The 20,212-nt window shown below is 39.1% G+C and overlaps 1 protein-coding gene across 3 annotated transcripts in view; it reads right to left on the reverse strand.

Annotated features, from left to right (window-relative positions):
* Positions 1-20,212, reverse strand: part of LOC133639505 (lymphoid enhancer-binding factor 1-like) — a 238,867-nt gene that overhangs the window by 217,030 nt on the left and 1,625 nt on the right. For all 3 annotated transcript variants that reach the window (XM_062032856.1, XM_062032855.1, XM_062032854.1), the window contains exons 2-5: positions 17,921-18,045; positions 16,369-16,493; positions 15,488-15,572; positions 10,705-10,812 (exon numbers count right to left, since the gene is read on the reverse strand). The gene's annotated coding sequence lies outside the window, so the exon portion shown is untranslated. The remainder of the gene's footprint in view (positions 1-10,704; positions 10,813-15,487; positions 15,573-16,368; positions 16,494-17,920; positions 18,046-20,212) is intronic.

The following is a 20,212-nucleotide window of genomic DNA, read 5'->3' on the forward strand; positions in this document are numbered from 1 at the left end:
TCATCAAATGTCTTTTGCTAGCTTCCCCTCTTCAAGATTGACCTTAATTCATTTGAAAGGTGGAGTCTGCATTTTGTTGTTTGTTTTTATTTGTTAGGTGAATTAGGAGATGTGAGCCTTTACATAAATAAATACATAAATTAATTAATTTGGAACTGACTTATTTGCACTCTTATTTGTGTGTGAATGCCTTGGAGGGAAGGTGTGCGCATGGATGTGTGTGAGTGATGGAGCAGGTGTACAAAACAGGAGGTTGTATGTATGTGTGTGTGTGTGTGTGTGTGTATGCTTGGGGGTTAGGGTGGGGTGGGGTCACAGACTAAGACCCCACCTGGACTCATGACAAGCCAGGACCGGCTGGGGGATGTGGACGCTACATAACGCACACTACAAAGGACCGGTGGGGCGAGGTGCACCGACGCCATAACAGCGCTAAAGTCCCATTGTTCTGTCTGTTTTCATCTTTTCTCCTTCTCTCCAAATATTTAAAAGAACACAACAATAACATGCTGGTACTGAGAATATTGCGCTGTGTATATTGTTGAAAGGAACTCGGGCAGTTGCATTTGTTGGGTCTTCAAAGACGCTTGCTTTGTTTTGTTTGGGTTTTGTTTTCTCCTGTATTTGAATCATGTACCGGGATTTTGTGGATACTATCTCATTGTTCCAGGATTTGGGATTGTTGGACAGCAGAGCACCCACTGGCTCATTTATTTGTATTGCATCATGTGACTTGTTGTAATTACACTACTCTGGCTAAAATGAGGCACAATAATAACTCCTGGTTCCAGTTTCCCACTGTCGTTGATTTTTAAATAACATGCTTACTATACACATCCAGAGTGCTAATTTCATACTCAAGAAAAAGAACAAACGTGCAGCGGTAAGGTCAGGCATTAACCGCATCATCACAGGAGGGATAAGCATGAAGCTCAGCAATGTTGCATTTAAGCATCATTTTATATACACATTTGACAATCCTTTCCTGGGGTTTCAAAAGCGATTGGACCCTGAAGGTACCCTGCGGCATTGCCCTGGCTGAGTGACAGCTCTAATGAAGCTTGCCATGACAGGGCAAGGGACCACTACGGAGCAGGCGAGGGAGGAACTTCAATCGGCTTACGTGACGTCCGAGGACTTTTGATTTCTCAGCAGTGGTAAGACGATAAAAAGGGGAGGGGAACCCCTGTGGGAGAAAGGCGGCCTGCCTTTGAATAGTTCTCCATTTACCGCATGTCAGTTCTTGGTCCCGCAAAGAAGAGACTTTGGGGGGTGTGGAAGGTGGTGAATTTTTCACAAGTAACAAGAAAAAGCACCAAGATGCTTGAGACTGGGTTCGGATCATCTGAATGCAGACTTTGTCATCCTATAATGGCTGTGGTAGGACAATTAAAATTATTTTTGTTTATCAAGCAATGTTTGGTTGATGGAGCGCATTACTTCACTTGAGGAAAAAAAACATGCTGTGGTGTTGGGACTGAAGTTGACAAGCAGTAGAGTACAAATGGATTGGATAAACAACTATCAGTGAAGACCTTCTTTCGGAGTGTGTCTATTTTGTGCACCCAGAAGAGCATTTGTGGACCCCAGGAAGACTAGCAGTCGCCTTGGCGTCAGCTAATGGGGATCCATTCAATAAACAATAAACAATTTGTGAGGTCGAAGGTCACTGATGTTGGACATGAGAGGTCCTAACTCATAATTTAGTTAATCCCAAAGATGTTTGATAGGGTTGGGATCAGGGTTCTCACAAGTCTTCCTTCTTTGTGAACCATGCCTTGAGCACTGCTAATCAATCCTGTTAGAAACCAAGTGTGACCAAAGTGTGGCACCGGGGCCATTTGTGGCCCACAGCTTTTTTCTTAATGGCCTGTGGCACTTTCTATAAATACTATTACAAAAAAGTGGAATAAAAGAGCAAATGTGTAATATAACAAGAAAAAGTTGAAATGTTAATGCTAATTACACAAATCTGACATTTAAGCTGTTTTTTTTTCTTTAAAAAATATATACACATGTATTGTATTAGTTTTGAATATTAAATATAGCAAAATGACCTCCCCCATCCTAACATACGTGTTAAACCCACTCTGTGGTTAGTAACTCATTTGTCTCCACCGTTTACTTTCATGCTACTTGTTACTTCATCACAATGGTGCCGGTGCCGAAGAAGAACTCCATCAGCTGCCTGAATGACTACTGTCCAGTTGCACTTACACCTATAGCCACGAAGTGCTTCAAAAAGCTGGTACGGACCCATATCCCCTCAGTCCTCCCTCCCGAGATCGACCCACGCCAGTTTGCCTACAGAGCCAACAGGTCCACAGAGGACGCCATCGCCACAGCCCTACACTCCTCTCTGGGTCACCTGGAGACGGGGCGGAGCTACGTGCGGCTGCTTTTTGTGGATTATAGTTCGGCATTTAACACCATAATACCTGACAGACTGGTGTCCAAACTGTCAGACCTAGGTCTATCGAACTCCATCTGCATGTGGATTAAGGACTTCTTATCCAACCGCCCCCAGAGGGTGCAGTTGGGCCGCCACATGTCATCGAGCCTATACCTCAGCACCGGCTCTCCACAAGGCTGCGTGCTGAGCCCCCTACTCTACTCCCTCTACACATACGACTGCACACCTGCCCACTCCAGCAACTCCGTAATCAAATTTGCGGATGACACCACCGTAGTGGGGCTCATCTCGGGGGGAGACGAGACTGCATATCGGGTTCGAGGTGGAGAAGCTGTCGGAGTGGTGCACAGTAAACAACCTGGCCCTGAACACCTCCAAGACCAAGGAACTGGTCATAGACTTCAGGAGGAAAAAAACGGACATCCTGCCCCTGGTCATCAGCGGTGACTGCGTGGAGAGGGTCTCCGACTTCCGCTTCCTGGGAGTCCACCTGGACGACGACCTAACCTGGAGCACCAACACCACGGCTACCATCAAGAAGGCACACCAGAGACTGCACTTCCTGAGAATACTCAGGAACAACCACCCCTCACAGGAACTGCTGGTGTCCTTCTACCGGTGCTCTATTGAGAGCATCCTGACCTACTGCATCTGCGTGTGGTTCAGCAGCTGCACGGCCGCAAAGAGAACGGCGCTCCAGAGGGTCGTAAAGATCGCCCAAAAGATCATCGGATGCTCCCTCCCCTCCCTGGCTGACCTGTACAGCTCCAGCTGTCTCAGGAAAGCACAGAGCATCCTGAAAGACCCATCCCACCCCGGGCACTGCCACCTAGAACTGCTACCCTCGGGCAGATGCTATAGGGTGCTAAAAGCGGGCACAAATAGACTAAAAAACAGTTTTCATCCAAGAGCCATGGTAGCATTAAACAGGCACTGAGTGAGCACAATGTGTCCGTCATGTCCTCATGTGTCATGTCTTTTTATTTTTTTCGGACTATAATGTGCAATAATGTTATATGTGTATATGTATATATATGCATATGTATGGATATGTGCATGAGTGTGGATATATAAATATATATATAGATACATATCTTCCTTTTTATCTTTTTTTACTATTTATATTACCAAATGATTGTGTAAACACCTTAGGGGATCTGCTCCAATTTCGTTGTTCTTTGAACCGGTTCACTGTAATAATGACAATAAAACTCTATTCTATTCTAATGGTGCTGCTCAGGCTCTTGCTTGATTGATTGATTTAACAATTGATTTTGAGCAAACTTTGCTAACATTTCTTAAAAACTTTGCACAGGATTTTAATGACCATGTTCTTTCCAACCAAAAACATATGAGGGGGAATAAATTAGATCAGTGGTTCTCATTTTGATTTGCTGTGGGACCCACCACTACCCCTTAATTAAAAGTGGCGACCCAAAGTGGTCATCACTACAGACAAAGTGAACTATTTCAAGAATGTATTTCTTAATAACTACAATCCGCTCGCAAGGGTGTACAGCAGGGATTTCAAACTTGCGGCCCGTGCATCATCTGAGGACCGCTGGCCCATAATTTGCCCTCTACTTGGCTTCATAGTTTAATGTATTTGCGGTCTGCATCCTGGGTTGCTAATACTTAAATATGTTATTACAAGCTTGAATACCACAAAAAAGGAAACTAACTATTAACGGTGCAAATACATAAATAGCAACAGCAACACAGAAAGCAACTTCCTGTAAGAAAGTGAAAGTGTCTCTGTCTATCCCCTGGGGAAATCGGAGTCAAAATATAATTTTTTACATTCACTTTTACATTTCTAATGACTTAAGGCCTACCATCACTTAGGGTCACTATCACTGCTGGGAGAAGTAGTTAACAAATGTCGTCTCGTGGTTAAAACCTGATTCTGTAGTGATACATTGTGCTGCTCAACCTCACCCCTACTCTACTTCCAGCGGCCCACCGGTAAATTGAGTTTGAGGCCCCGGGTTTACAGCAAACTAAAGAAAAAAAATTTGGTACCTCATAAAATTAGAAAAACTGTCAAAATGTTCAATATTTTAGACTACTGGTTTGCGTTCTAAGCAATAAAAATTAACTACAAAAACTTCCTGAGCATTTTTGGTTGCTCTGTCTTAATTTAGCGAATCGGTTCTTATCGGTGACTTAAAAGAGCTGATAAAAGACTCGATTCGTTCCCAACCAAGACCCACTTTTGGGTCACAACCAACCAGTTGAGAATCACTGAAGTAGACAGTATATGTAAACTTTTTCCCTGTTGGCTTGTGAGTCTATGATTGTTCTGTTCATTTGCTTGACTGTATTTAAAATTTCCTGAATAAATTAGGCCTAACGAACACACAAGCTACCAGTCTGTTTTACCACATACATTCCTTTGGCCTCCCTGCGACTGGAAGCACGCTGAAGAACAGCCGACCCTCAGAAGACTCATTGCCACTTTGTTCTATTATTCACCATCTCTGGCTTCAGAACTCACTGGTATCGCCGCGGGGGTTGCAGTGGAAATCCTGATGGGAAGACTTGCGTACCGCTGACTCGCAGAGGCCCTGTTTACTCGATAGCTTGGACCGCACAGTCCACTGGAGTGTACAACCACTCCCTGCGCTTCAATGCTGACACGAGTGCCATCAAAAATAAATCAGAAGCAGGATAGTGCCAGCCATTTGTTAATCACATTTTCTCTTACATGCTTTTGGAAGGCACTTTCTAAATGAGGAGTCTGACATTTCTGAGGGCAGTCTATGACAACTGTGACTCAGACCAACAAATGAGTCCGCTGCACTTTTGTTCTCCTCACTCAGCATGCGTCTTTCCGTCACCACCAGTGTGACACAGTCAGAGAACGCGCTCAGAATGCTTATTTGTACCAGCATAAATAGTTATTTGAAAGATAAAAGCAAACATGTTTGTTTTTTGTTTGTGTTTTTTAAGCTCGTGTGGACTCCCCAAAGGCATTTAGAGCACTTTGGTAATAAGGCGAAGGGTTTAGCAGTAGTGGGGAAGGGTAGAAGATGCTTTGATGTGCTCTTAGATGAAGCAAAGTCTACAGCGATGTCTACAAAAATACATGCAGCTCATCTAGACTGACTCCTCTCAGCTGGCCTGTCCTCTCTGGTCCCAAAACCAGCATGAAAGACAGCAGCGGGAGGCTTGTATGAACCTTGTCAACAGCTTCACATAAACATTCCCCCCGCAGAAGCACCAACCGTAGAGACTTTTTTTTTTGTATGATCTTGTCTTTACGAACTCAAAAATGTCCCCGAACGCACCAAGCTAAACTTTTTAAAGACTGGGCTTTGATAAACTGATATGTTTTAAAGAGATTTGGCAAGTAGGCAACACTTGGAAGACAAGCATTGCCCGAGGGATTGACAGTGTGTCGGTGTTTGAGCTACAGAAAAAACTTTTGGTTCCAGCATGTTTTGACATTTCTAGCGCTCAGTTCGATTACATGGTCCAATATCATTATTTTGTATCAGCAGGTACAAAGGTTAAATAAAACATATTCATTGAACAGTGTGACTTCAATGATTACTCTTCCTAGTGTTTCGTGAAATGACGAAAGCATGTTATTTCAGAATAGTAACCTGCAGAACTGTAAACACACAAACCAGTTAGTAATCGGATACTGACCTCTGTTGGCCACCTGTGTGATACTTCAGTACTAGCAGGCAACACTAATTATTCCATACACATTTAAATATTCTAACTAAATCCATTTTAGATTCCTAAAAACATGATAAAAGTGTCTTGAATGTATTTGTCTCCACCCCCACCGCACAAATGTATATAAGCAAAGGGGACATGAATGTATTGTAATATAGTTGATATTGTAATAGTACTGTGATAATTGCTTGATGCTTGTCTTAAAATAAACCAGGCTGCACTTGGTTGCACCAGGAAAAGCAGCGCTATTGAGTCAGTCTCAACCAGTTTGCTGTCTAAAGAAGCCAACTTGACTTCAGCTACAGGAATTTGTGCTGCGACCACAGAAAAGTTACATTGTGGCACAACTTCCCTTAAACAATATCAATCAGCTCATTACTGTGAATATCAGTAAATATAACGACTATTTAATGGTTAAAAAAAAATGTCCATGATGGATTGAGTCAAATGCCTATCCCTAGTAATTACATAAATATTGAATTAAAGTGTCTCACAATGAGCTTTTAACTATATTTAACAATTCAATGCAAGTATGTTAGTGTCCATATAGTACTGTATATGATACAAACCCTTGAAATAGTTTTACAAAAAGCATACACTGCAAAGGAAGGCCTTGTTCCAACGTATTCCTTTTCAAGTAGCCACAATTGAAGCAACACACACACCAATACTCAATTAACACTGCAGGTCCAAGAATGTGAATTATATATGGATGAATAATTAACGAATTACAGAGGGCTCAGGAGAGACACAGCTTGGTCAATTAGGAGAGAAATAAAGACAAGCGGAGAGGGTTCAGTAGCTGATTAGATCATGTTGTCTTATCATTATCAAGGCCTGTCAGACACAATTACTGTACCTCATTGCCAGTTCAAACGGAAGATGGTCCTGCACACTCTCTTACCTCTGCATGTACATTCACACCAGTACGATCAAATTATATAACCACTGTCAAAATAATTACTTTCCTCACATTAAAAGGAGGTGACATTTAAACAGATAAGTATAATATACCGGTTTATGCATACTGTCTGTATAATTGTATTTACCAAAACCAAACGTGCAAAGACAATCTCGAATGTCCACAATGTACTCTATGTCCCAATGTCAACACTGCATCATTTATTGTATATATATTGTAAATGTCAAAAAGAATAACTTAAAACCTTGCCCAACTGTTTACGGACATATAATATTCATATTTAGCTAACTTTTACTGCAAATGAATATCGGCTCCAAATATTGGTTATCGGCCTCCTTGAGTACTAATAATCAGTATCGTTGTCGGCCCTACAAAAACATATCTGTCGATCTCCTGTACTGTATGTATATCACAATACCAATGAACAGTTGCGTTGCAAAGCATTATAAAGTCCGCTATGGTATGTGCTTGCTGTATGACAGGACTTTTCAACGTCTGCTCTCACTGGGATGCCAACTGTTAGGATGTTCATATATTCCCGTTTCGATGAAGAATGACTCATCATCCTCGCAAAAAAAAAAAAAGGAGGGGTGGAAGTAAGCGCAGATGAAGCGGCTTTTCGTGTCAATATCCGGGTATAAATTGGATGCCAAAGTTGACCAACCCGTTGTATTAGCTACTCATCCTTCTACTATCAAGGTGAGGGGCATTATTTATGATGTACAATAAACTTTCTACAAGATCCAAGACAATAAAGCAGCTCACCAGAAAATGTCAATACAGCAGCATAAGATAGTTCACTCCCTCTGATCATGGCGTCTGATCATCAAAATAGTTTGTCTGCGTTAGCGCTTATAATAACAATATCACTAATACTTGGTTAATATTCAAGTCACAAAATGTAAATAGAGTATTGTTGGCGTTTTTTTGATGTTTTTTAGAGGGTTTATTGGGGGGAATAGAGGACTTCACATTCGCTCCATTGCAAGAGGACTATTATTTACATTAGGGTAGATTTAAAATGCATTAAAAAATACATCTGTCTTCTTGTCTCTCATATAGATTGTGAATAATAGGCAAAATTGCAAAAAAAAAAGTGCTGGTCCACTTTAAGAAACAGGGTTACAATGACATCTACTGTATGAAGTTGGAAAAACAAGCAATACAGACAGTCCCATTATAATATGTTTATAATAATAATAGTAATAATAATAATGGACAGCAAATGTTTCAATGGCCAAGCAAACTGAATTTTGGCGGCCTGTCCCAATTAAATTACTTTATGGGAAACACTGAATTTAAAGGCCTACTGAAACCCACTACTACCGACCACGCAGTCTGATAGTTTATATATCAATGATGAAATCTTAACATTATAACACATGCCAATACGGCTGGGTTAACTTATAAAGTGACATTTTAAATTTGCCGCTAAACTTCCGGTTCGAAACGCCTCTGAGGATGACGTATGCGTGTGACGTTGCCCGGCGAACACGGGTATGCCTTCCACATTGAAGCCGATACGAAAAAGCTCTGTATTCATTTCATAATTCCACAGTATTCTGGACATCTGTGTTCGTGAATCTGTTTCAATCATGTTCATTGCATTATGGAGAAGGAAGCCAAGCAAGCAAAGAAGAAAGTTGTCGGTGCGAAATGGACGTATTTTTCGAACGTAGTCAGCCACAACAGTACACAGCCGGCGCTTCTTTGTTTACATTCCCGAAAGATGCAGTCAAGATGGAAGAACTCGGATAACAAAGACTCTAACCAGGAGGACTTTTGATTTGGATACACAGACGCCTGTAGGGAACTGGGACAACACAGACTCTTACCAGGATTACTTTGATTTGGATGACAAAGACGCAGACGTGCTACTGTGAGTATGCAGCTTTGGCTTTTTTTTGCGTATGTACGTAACTTTTTTAAAATATATAAGCTTTATGAACCTTGGGTTAGGTGAACGGTCTTTTGGGCTGAGTGATTGTGTGTGTTGATCATGTGTTTGAATTGTATTGGCGTGTTCTATGGAGCTAGGAGCTAGCAGAGGAGCTAGGAGCTAGCATAACACGTACCGTACCGGACGTGCGCGTCACGTACGTAACTTTTTAAAAATATATAAGCTTTATGAACCTTGGGTTAGGTGAACGGTCTTTTGGGCTGAGTGATTGTGTGTGTTGATCAGGTGTTTGAATTGTATTGGCGTGTTCTATGGAGCTAGGAGCTAGCAGAGGAGCTAGGAGCTAGCATAACAAACACGCAGGTGTTATTATGCAGGATTAATTTGTGGCATATTAAATATAAGCCTGGTTGTGTTGTGGCTAATAGAGTATATATATGTCTTGTGTTTATTTACTGTTGTAGTCATTCCCAGCTGAATATCAGGTACCGTGAGTATGCAGCCTTGGCTGCTAAACATTCGATAACTTGACCGTATGTGCGCGTCACGTACGTAACTTTTTAAAAATATATAAGCTTTATGAACCTTGGGTTAGGTAAACGGTCTTTTGGGCTGAGTGATTGTGTGTGTTGATCAGGTGTTTGAATTGTATTGGCGTGTTCTATGGAGCTAGCAGAGGAGCTAGGAGCTAGCATAACAAACACGCAGGTGTTTTTATGCAGGATTAATTTGTGGCATATTAAATATAAGCCTGGTTGTGTTGTGGCTAATAGAGTATATATATGTCTTGTGTTTATTTACTGTTGTAGTCATTCCCAGCTGAATATCAGGTCACCCCCGGCTCTCACAGCATCTTCCCTATCTGAATAGCTTCAACTCCCCACTAGTCCTTCACTTGCACTTTACTCATCCACAAATCTTTCATCCTCGCTCAAATTAATGGGGAAATTGTCGCTTTCTCGGTCCGAATCTCTCTCACTTCATGCGGCCATCATTGTAAACAATAGGGAACTTTGCGTATATGTTCAACTGACTACGTCACGCTACTTCCGGTAGGTGCAAGCCTTTTTTTTATCAGATACCAAAAGTTGCAATCTTTATCGTCGTTGTTCTATACTAAATCCTTTCAGCAAAAATATGGCAATATCGCGAAATGATCAAGTATGACACATAGAATAGATCTGCTATCCCCGTTTAAATAAAAAAAATTCATTTCAGTAGGCCTTTAAATATTATTTGTGTATTTAGTGGGGGGTTTTATTTCAGTGCTCCCCATGAACACAGGGTGGCAGCATAACCAAACAATCCCACTATTGAGGCTGTTCTTTCAAAACAGCATATTTATGATTACCTGTCAAAAATGGCCAAATAAATGCCATGCATTATATTTATTAAATGTATATTTATTTTATATTTATATAAAAACTAGCTAATGGATCCTTTTCACAGTAACTAACATTGTACACATTTACGTGCAGACTGCGCTAAATCAAAAAAGCGGCCTCATTAGGAAGAAATGTTTGCCATAAACAACTTGTCAGGGCAAGAGCAACCAGGCAGCCTTCCTCAGACAGCTCATGGCCAGTGAGCTGAATAAATCTGACATCCTGTCTAAAATTCAATAAAGAGTCTGCCTCTGTAAGAGCCAGCTGGTGGTGGCACTTACACTGATAAGATGCTGTTGTTGATTCTCAAAAGTTTGGTCACACAGTAGTGTTTCTCTTTAGGACTACAACATTTAATAATTAACAACTTTCAGAGAAGAAAACAGAAAAAAATAACCTGCTTGCCACGGCATATTGATTAGATCCAGCCTCTCCCTCTCAGTCTTCTCTCTGGGAGTATTGATGACTCTGCATTGTAACTGGCATCAGTCCTTTGGTGTGTAGGCTGCAGGAACAGGCACAGGGGGTGAGATATATGAACAACTGTGATTCAGAGTTACCCCAACACTGAAGTATTAAAACAGTATCGTATTACACAACTACTAAGCTGTACGCACAATGACAGACATATTGGTCCAAGAGCGTGACAGTTTTTCTCAATTCGCTCGCAGCTTTTTAATTACGGCATCTGCCATTTGGTGACAGGTCACTTTGGAGGGAGATTAGAAAACTACTCCTCCGCTCGCTGCCCTGGCAAAGGTTTATTGATTAAAGTAGAGGCAAAAAGTCCTGGAAGGTTTGTGAGAGCAGAAGGGGGAAAACACGGATCATCAATCAGACTGAATAAATGTAATGATGCGAATGCTGTTAATCTGCACTGAGTAGCAGGGAAAATAAATACCTGAATTGAAAAAATATAAAAAACTCACGCAAAATAAGATTCTTCTACATAGGATTAGACTAACTTTGGGGATTTTCTATAGCAGAAAGTAGAAAACATTTCAAATAAACCTACATTAGTAAATCGCAGCTTTTTCATTTATTGTTAACATGAAACATCCTAATAGGGACGGGCGATATATGTTGCAACCTCCTGCAATAATGATATCACGATACATCATTTGACATTTAAATAGCTATTTTAAAACAGGTTACAAAGGCTCCTTTTTTGGCTGCAAACATATGCGGTAACATTGTGTCATTTCTGGTTGTATTATTTTGTCAAAACTATTATAAATCTACTTGCTAATTTACTGTTAATATCTGGTTACTCTCTGTTGTAACATGTTTCTATCTACACTTGCGTTAAAATATACTAATTATACTTTTGGGCAATACTATCAAATTGGGTATTGAATCAATCCAATATCAAGTAGTTACAGGGGCAGTATTGGCCAGCCATACCAATGGTGATACTGATACCCAGTGTTGGGTTAGTTACTGAAAACCAGTAACTAGTTACAATTACTAGTTACTTTATTTCAAAAGTAACTCAGTTACTTACACCAAAAAGTAATGCGTTACTGTGAAAAGTAACTATTTAGTTACCTCTTTTTCCCCCCCTTTTTTAAGGCTCCCATTAATGCCCTTTTAGCCTTCATTTCAGTACTGTTATTGCACTGGAGAATAATACAATCTGTTGATCAACTTGACATGCATTTGCATCACTGAACTCAGAAAGCAATGTGGTCTACATACAACACACAAAGACAAAGATATGTTTCAAAGGGCCAATTTATTTCAGGCCAGAAAAAATTGACAAAACTATTTTAAATAGCTGCAACATAATGGCACTTTAACTCTAAGTAGATAGGATCTTTGATCCAAGACACAACTTACATTTAACTAAAATGTTATTTTCTTTGTGCTCGACAAAAGAAAAGTATTGAGAATGTCTCCATGTTAAAAAACTCGACTTCTGGCTTCGCCATGATGTCTTGTTAGTTGTTATGAGAGTAGCGTATGTGTGTGTGTGTGGCCCTTTAAGATATGACAGCATGAGAGGTGAGTGACGTCAGTGAGTGAGTGGGCGAGAGAGGTGAGGGAGCGGCGACAGTGAGTGCGTGTAGGTGCTCTAGCTTGGTGGATGGCTGCGTGCAATAAAGTCACAAAGTTGCAACAAACCGCCGGGCTCGTCATTCACCCTCAGCTGTAAAGACCCTCTTCCGGGTAAAGTGAAGGTTGTTAGACCCGAAGTACGGCTCTGGAGGAACGTCTCCCCTGTGGGGAGGCGTGCTTTCTGTGGGTGGGGGAAAGCACGCCTCTTCTTTTCCACCGGAGCGCTCCAATAAAACACACTCAGATCTTCAGTTTCTAGCCGATACTACATACAAATAACGTAAAATAACGCAGTAACGCATCATGCAGTAACGGTAACTGAGTTACTGTATATAAAAAAATAACGCGTTAGATTACTAGTTACCGCCGAAACTAACGGTGTTACAGTAACGCGTTACATAGTAACGCGTTAGTCCCAACACTGCTGATACCCAACATTTACAAGATTATTGAATGATTATATCGGTGATCACAATTATAAACAGAACACAAGATTGCATGGAACAATATCAATTATATTTTCAAATTACTTCCTTATTCCCTTTTATCACATAAAATACTTTAAGCAAATTAACGTCCATCCATTAAAGTCAACACTGCAAAATAAGTAAACATAAGCTACAAATTGTATTGGCTCTGATTTCCTATTAATCATGTTTCATTCTTAAAATTCTACTGTGTCCAGGGACTTAAAATAAATAAGTTTAGTTTTTGTAAACAATAACGACAAAACATTTTGTGAAAATAAAATGTATTGATCTAATCACTGTAGTATCGACAATATACTGATACTACTTGGTATTGTTGCTGTAGCTTTTTGTATCCATCTGCCCACCTCTGTTTACACTCAAAACTCTAGCTTAGCTATTAGCCTGTCTTATTGTGTCGTGTAGCAAAATTACCTATTCTTTATCCTCCAGTGATAATAATGCTAGGAAACGTAGTTTAATAGCCGCCATGGAGGTGAGGATTAGGGACATAGAAGTGGCTTTGCAGTGTGGAGGGAGATTAGCCGCTACAAGATGAGCCACAATGTGTCATCAACATGCATTGACAGTCAAATTTATATATCGTATATGTTGCGCCGCCCTAAATCCTAGCACTCTATATAGATGTTAAAGACACACTTAACAGTATGTGTCTATAGTATAATTTCCACCACAATTTTTCTCACCCTTGCCCCCAATTTTTATGTCCTGTTTGACTTTGGGATATTGTTGGATAACTGCCAGTGTATTTTTGCTACCAAGGACATGTGCGGTTGTGCCCGAATGCAAGCAAATGCTGTCGTTGAGACGGTAGTTTTTCTGTAGTAATAAACCAAAATAATGTGTCTTTATATAGTTCTAAACATACTCCAGCTCATAAACTTACAATAAAACATTCTCTTAAAATTAAGTAGGTAAGTATAATTTTGCGGCCCTATTTGCTGCACACTGCTGCCGTATTAATGCAGTGTTTAGTGACCAGCAGGCTCTATAATACACACCCGACAGCGCAAGAGACGTAAAAAGAGTACACTGAACAACCGAAAAAATTACTTATTACCCTCTTTTTACCAAAATCTTCGTTAGCTTTGGACCAATAAACACGGGGAAATTATGACATTGTGTGAAGTACAGTATAGGCCCTTTTACACTGCAGGAACTTTAAAGTACGGGGAAATAAAGTCTCCCCTGTGTTTCTACCAAAAACTACCCAGGTAGATTTAGTTCTTCAAGAACTTTTCGGAGTTCCTGCCAGCTAGGTAGGACTTTTTAGAAGGTTCTTGGAACCTTATCTGAGCGGGCTATGCTGTCGAACGCTGATTGGTTGGACTAAGTTGGTGGCGTTCCTAAAACTTATTTTTCCAACACAGGACCGCAATTTACAGATTGCTACACGACTTGTTAATTTCCATTTTGACAACGGAGAGAAAGAAGATCGAAAGCTAATTTCGGCTTGCAGGAACTTTTGTGGGGCATCTTTTTGCTAAAGAACGTTGATCAGTGGAACTTTCTTGCAGTATTTTTCCTCAGCAGTGGTCTTAAAACTATATGCAGTTTATTGTTGTTTATTATTTTTTACAAACTTAATTTCCATACACAAAGCTACGAGAACAGGACGGACTCTTTTAAACGTATTTACAGAGGAGTATGAAGCCAAACTTGAAGCAACAACCTCAGCTGCTTACTATGAGACTTTGTTGGATAAATGTGAAATAAAAGAGGGAGTACACGAGTAGAACAAAGGTAAATTGCATCAAATATAACATATTTACTCTATTGCATGTTTTAAAAGTAGTCAGTAACACTCAATTTGTGTCGTTATTAGCCTCAACCTGAGTGAACAGAATGCTAATGCTAACAAGCTAACGCTGAAGCCGATAAACACTGACATTTATGATTTATATATTTTTATACATCTGAAAAGGACCATAAGGAAACACATGACCCTCATGAATTAATCATTTACTGAGAGAACGACTATCTGACTGTCAGACATCGCGGACAAAAGCCTGACTTTTATAAACAATTCGGTACACTTTATTTTTCAAATCATATTGTTTTGTATATTATTGCTTTGTATTTTATTTACTTACTTTTTAGTAAAATAACTTTGACGAATATTGTCTGTTTATTTACATGGTATCAGTGTAGAAATATACTGAACCACACTTCCATACGTCATCAGCCTGATTTTGTATAAACTAGACGGACCTGTGAAATGCGGTGGAAACACAAACCACACACTTCTGCAGGAACCCATAGTTCAGGGTACCTAAAGTTCCTGAACTTGTTGTGGAAAAGGGCCTTTTGTCAACTATGGTGGCTGCCTTCAACGTATTGTTTGTGCTATTCCTGTGCTTTTAAGCTTAGACAAACTTTATTGAGCCACTGCCATCTATTATTACAACCAAAATGTTGTTTATTTTACTCTTACAATGTCTACTCAGGCTAATTGTATGTGTTTTACTTTCTCTTTTGCCGTTACCTAATGGCATTATCTTAGCTTTACAGAGAACGAACGATAGTCTGTTTTTGTCAAAGCATCTCTTTAAAGTGTTCATTTTTTCTGTTATTTGTATTAGCATATGTGTGTTCTCTCCTGAACAAAACGCAGACATTGTGTCATGTGTTCACCTTGCACAAGACACTGTTGTTGGTGGCTCTCCAGTGTCCATGGCGAACCTTTTTTTCCCCATACTTGTCTTCTTTCTGAAACAGACTGGTGGCAGAACTACGATAAAGAATCACTTAATTAAAGTACATTGTTTTATTTTCCTGTATTAAACAGTGTTACTGTTCAAACTATATGTAATCAATACTTGGGCCTACTATGCTACAGTATTTTCATGTTGCTTAGGCTATGTCTACACTAAGTCGTTTAACCCCTTAAACGAACAATTATTTAGCCTAAGCCCCGTTTCAGCCACACTAAACTATCGTTTAAGGTGCCCTTCCTCTGAGATTTTTTACACGGGTAAGTGCGCCGTTTATTTCTTGCATTTCCGGCTCTTAGCTTTGTATGGACTTTATTGATCGTTTACAAACTGAGTTCGAAGAGGAAGTGATGCCAGAAACAGTGGCATTGTTGTGTGTACACGGATAAAGTTAGGTGGGATTTACCCTGGATAACCTTATCTGGTTTAGTGTAAATGGGGCCTTATTATGGTCACCGTGGTACTTGGAGAGACAAGTTTTTTTCTAAGGTTGTACTTGGTAAAAAAAGTTTGAGAACCACTGCTGTAGTGTTAGTAGTTTTAAGGTTGATATGCAAATGCTAATGACTAAGCAAAAATGCTCACCATTTAACTGTAGCCAAGCTAGCTGTTAGCAAAATCGAATGTGTTTTACTTTCTCTTCTGCCGTTACCTAATAGCATTCTCTTAGCTTTACCAAGATTGAACAATAGTCTGTTTTTGTCAAACCGTCTCTTTAATGTGTTCATTTTTTCTGTTATTTGTATTAGCATATGTGTGTTCTCTCCTGAACAAAACCCAGACGTTGTGTTGTGTGTTTACCTCGCACAAGACACTGTTGTTGGTGGCTCTCCAGTGTCGATGGCGAACCTCTTTTTCCCCATACTTGTCTTCTTTCTGAAACCGGGTTGGCCATACTCTCTCTATACATGACTCTGGTGGCAGTACTACGATAAAGAATCACTTGATTAAGTACATTGTTTTACTTTCCTGTATTAAACAGTGTTACTGTTCAAACTATATGTAATCAATACTTGGGCCTACTATGCTACAGTATTTTCGTGTTGCTTAGGCTATGTCTACACTAAGTCGTTTAACCCCTTAAACTAATAATTATTTAGCCTAAGCCCCGTTTCAGCCACACTAAACTATCGTTTATGGTGCCCTTCCTCTGACATTTTTTACACGGGTAAGTGTGCCGTTTATTTCTTGAATCTCCGGCTCTTAGCTTTGTATGGACTTATTGATCGTTTACAAACTGAGTTCGGAGAGGAAGTGATGCCAGAAACAGTGGCATTGTTGTGTGTGGACACGGATAAGGTTAGGTGGGATTTACTCTGGATAACCTTATCCGGCTGCAAAAAGTCAGTGTTCAAAAACAAGAGAAAAAAAAATACAAACATTTGGGGTATTTTATTTGAACTAAGCAAAATTATCTGCCAATAGAACAAGAAAATGTGGCTTGTCAAGACTTTCCAAAACAAGTCAAATTAGCTAACCTCAATGAACCCAAAAATACCTTAAAATAAGTATATTCTCACTAATAACAAGTGCACTTTTCTTGGCAGAAAAAAAGAGACCTTTTTGCTCAATATGTTGAAAAATATTCTTAAATGAAGTAAATACTAGTGCCATTATCTTGACATAATGATATGCGCTCGGCATCATGATTTGTTATTTCATGCTTGAAATAAGAAATTATTACTTTAAAAAAGTAGTTTTCTACTTGTGAGTGTTGCTGACACAGCTTTGGATCAGTTGATATTCTACTTTCAAGCATGTTTTACTCAATATAGGTCATAGAATATCAGTTACAAGCTGTAATAGATTACTGAGATAATTTAGGACCAAAACCCTTAAAACAAGTAAAACACTCTAACATAAAATCTGCTTAGTGAGAAGAATTATCTTATCAGACAAAAAATAAGCAAATATCACCCTTATTTGAGATATTTAATCTTACTTAGATTTCAGTTTTTGCAGTGTAAACGGGGTCTTATGGTCACCGTGGTACTTGGAGAGACAAGTTTTTTTTCTAAGGTTGTACTTGGTGGAAAAAAGTTTGAGAACCACTGCTGTAGTGTTAGTAGTTTTAAGGTTGATATGCAAATGATAATGACTAAGCAAAAATGCTCACCATTTAACTGTAGCCAAGCTAGCTGGCTAGCTAGCTGTTAGCAATTAGCACAATCGAATTTATGTTTTACTTTCTCTTCTGCCGTTACCTAATAGCATTCTCTTAGCTTTACCGAGATTGAACGATAGTCTGTTTTTGTCAAACCGTCTCTTTAATGTGTTCATTTTTTCTGTTATTTGTATTAGCATATGTGTGTTCTCTCCTGAACAAAACCCAGACGTTGTGTTGTGTGTTTACCTCGCACAAGACACTGTTGTTGGTGGCTCTCCAGTGTCGATGGCGAACCTCTTTTTCCCCATACTTGTCTTCTTTCTGAAACCGGGTTGGCCATACTCTCTCTATACACGACTCTGGTGGCAGTACTACGATAAAGAATCACTTGATTAAGTACATTGTTTTATTTTCCTGTATTAAACAGTGTTACTGTTCAAACTATATGTAATCAATACTTGGTCCTACTATGCTACAGTATTTTGATGTTGCTTAGGCTATGTCTACACTCAGTTGTTTAACCCTTTAAACGAATAATTATTTAGCCTAAGCCCCGTTTCAGCCACACTAAACTATCGTTTATGTTGCCCTTCCTCTGACATTTTTTACACGGGTAAGCGTGCCGTTTATTTCTTGAATCTCCGGCTCTTAGCTTTGTATGGACTTATTGATCGTTTACAAACTGAGTTCGGAGAGGAAGTGATGCCAGAAACAGTGGCATTGTTGTGTGTGCACACGGATAAGGTTAGGTGGGATTTACTCTGGTGTACACTGCAAAAAGTCAGTGTTCAAAAACAAGAGAAAAAAAAATACAAAAATTAGTGGTATTTTATTTGAACTAAGCAAAATTATCTGCCAATAGAACAAAAAAATTCGGCTTGTCAAGACTTTCCAAAACAAGTAAAATTAGCTAACCTCAATGGACCCAAAAAATACCTTAAAATAAGTATATTCTCACTAATAAAAAGTGCACTTTTCTTGGTAGAAAAAAAATGAGCCCTTTTTGCTCAATATGTTGAAAATTATTCTTAAATTAAGTAAATGCTATTGCCATTAACTTGACATAATGATATGATGAGAGTGCGGAAATACGACCACATCACACCAATTCTCAAATCCCTTCACTGGCTTCCTGTTCCACTCAGGATTGAATACAAAGTCTCCCTACTAACCCACCAGTGCCTCCATGGAAATGCCCCCCTCTACCTCAAAGAACTACTCACCCCCAAATCCTCCAATCGACACCTCCGCTCCGGACAGGCTAACCTCCTCCAACCTCAGAGGACAAAGCTACGAACTATGGGAGACCGGGCTTTCTGCTCTGCCGCTCCCAGTCTGTGGAACGCTCTCCCTGACCACCTGAGCGCACCTCAGACTGTGGATGCTTTTGAAAAAGGCTTAAAAACACTTCTTTTAAAAAAAGCCTTTTTATAGATATATGCATACTAGTTTTAGCTATTATGCTGTTCTAGTTTTTATTTTATTTTTTTATTATCTTTTTTTTTTTTTTTTCAATACACTGCAGCACTTTGAGGTTTTTTGCTCAATGTAAAGTGTTTTTTACAAATATAATCTATTATTATTATTATTATTATTATTATATGTGCTCGGCATCATGATTTTTTTTCATGCTTGAAATAAGAAATTATTACTTTAAAAAAGTAGTTTTATACTTGTGAGTGTTGATGACACAGCTTTGCAACAGTTGATATTCTAGTTTCAAGCATGTTTTACTCAATATAGGTATTCAAATCTCAGCAATAAGCTGTAATATCTTACTGAGATCATTTAGGACCAAAACCCTTAAAACAAGTAAAACACTCAAACATAAAATCTGCTTAGTGAGAATAATTATCTTATCAGACAAAAAATAAGCAAATATCACCCTTATTTGAGATATTTAATCTTACTTAGATTTCAGTTTTTGCAGTGTAAACGTGGCCTTATTATGGTCACCGTGGTACTTGGAGAGATACGTTTTTTTTCTAAGGTTGTACACTGCAAAAAGTGAAATCTAAGTAAGATGAAATATCTCAAATAAGGGTGATATTTGCTTATTTTCTGTCTGATAAGATAATTATTCTCACTAAGCAGATTTTATGTTTGAGTGTTTTACTTGTTTTAAGTGTTTTGCTCCTAAATGATCTCAGTAAGATATTACAGCTTGTTGCTGAGATTTGATGACCTGTATTGAGTAAAACATGCTTGAAACTAGAATATCAACTGATCCAAAGCTGTGTCATCAACACTCACAAGTATAAAACTACTTTTTTTAAGTAATTATTTCTTATTTCAAGCATGAAAAAAAAAAATCATGACTTTGACACAATTGTGTCTCATAATTAAAACAGATGACAGCCAAATGGACTTTGCAGTTTTATTTTCAATGAAACAATAGAAAATAGGTACTCATATAGTAGTACAGTTGGCACAGTAAAGTAAACTGACAGTTAATATTTAAACATTTAAGATGTGACATTTCTAAAAATTTTGAACAGAAATAGTTCATGCACATTCAGATAAATTCTTCAAAATTAC

The sequence above is a fragment of the Entelurus aequoreus genome, linkage group LG22 (assembly GCF_033978785.1).
Source record: "Entelurus aequoreus isolate RoL-2023_Sb linkage group LG22, RoL_Eaeq_v1.1, whole genome shotgun sequence".
Lineage (NCBI taxonomy): Eukaryota > Metazoa > Chordata > Actinopteri > Syngnathiformes > Syngnathidae > Entelurus > Entelurus aequoreus.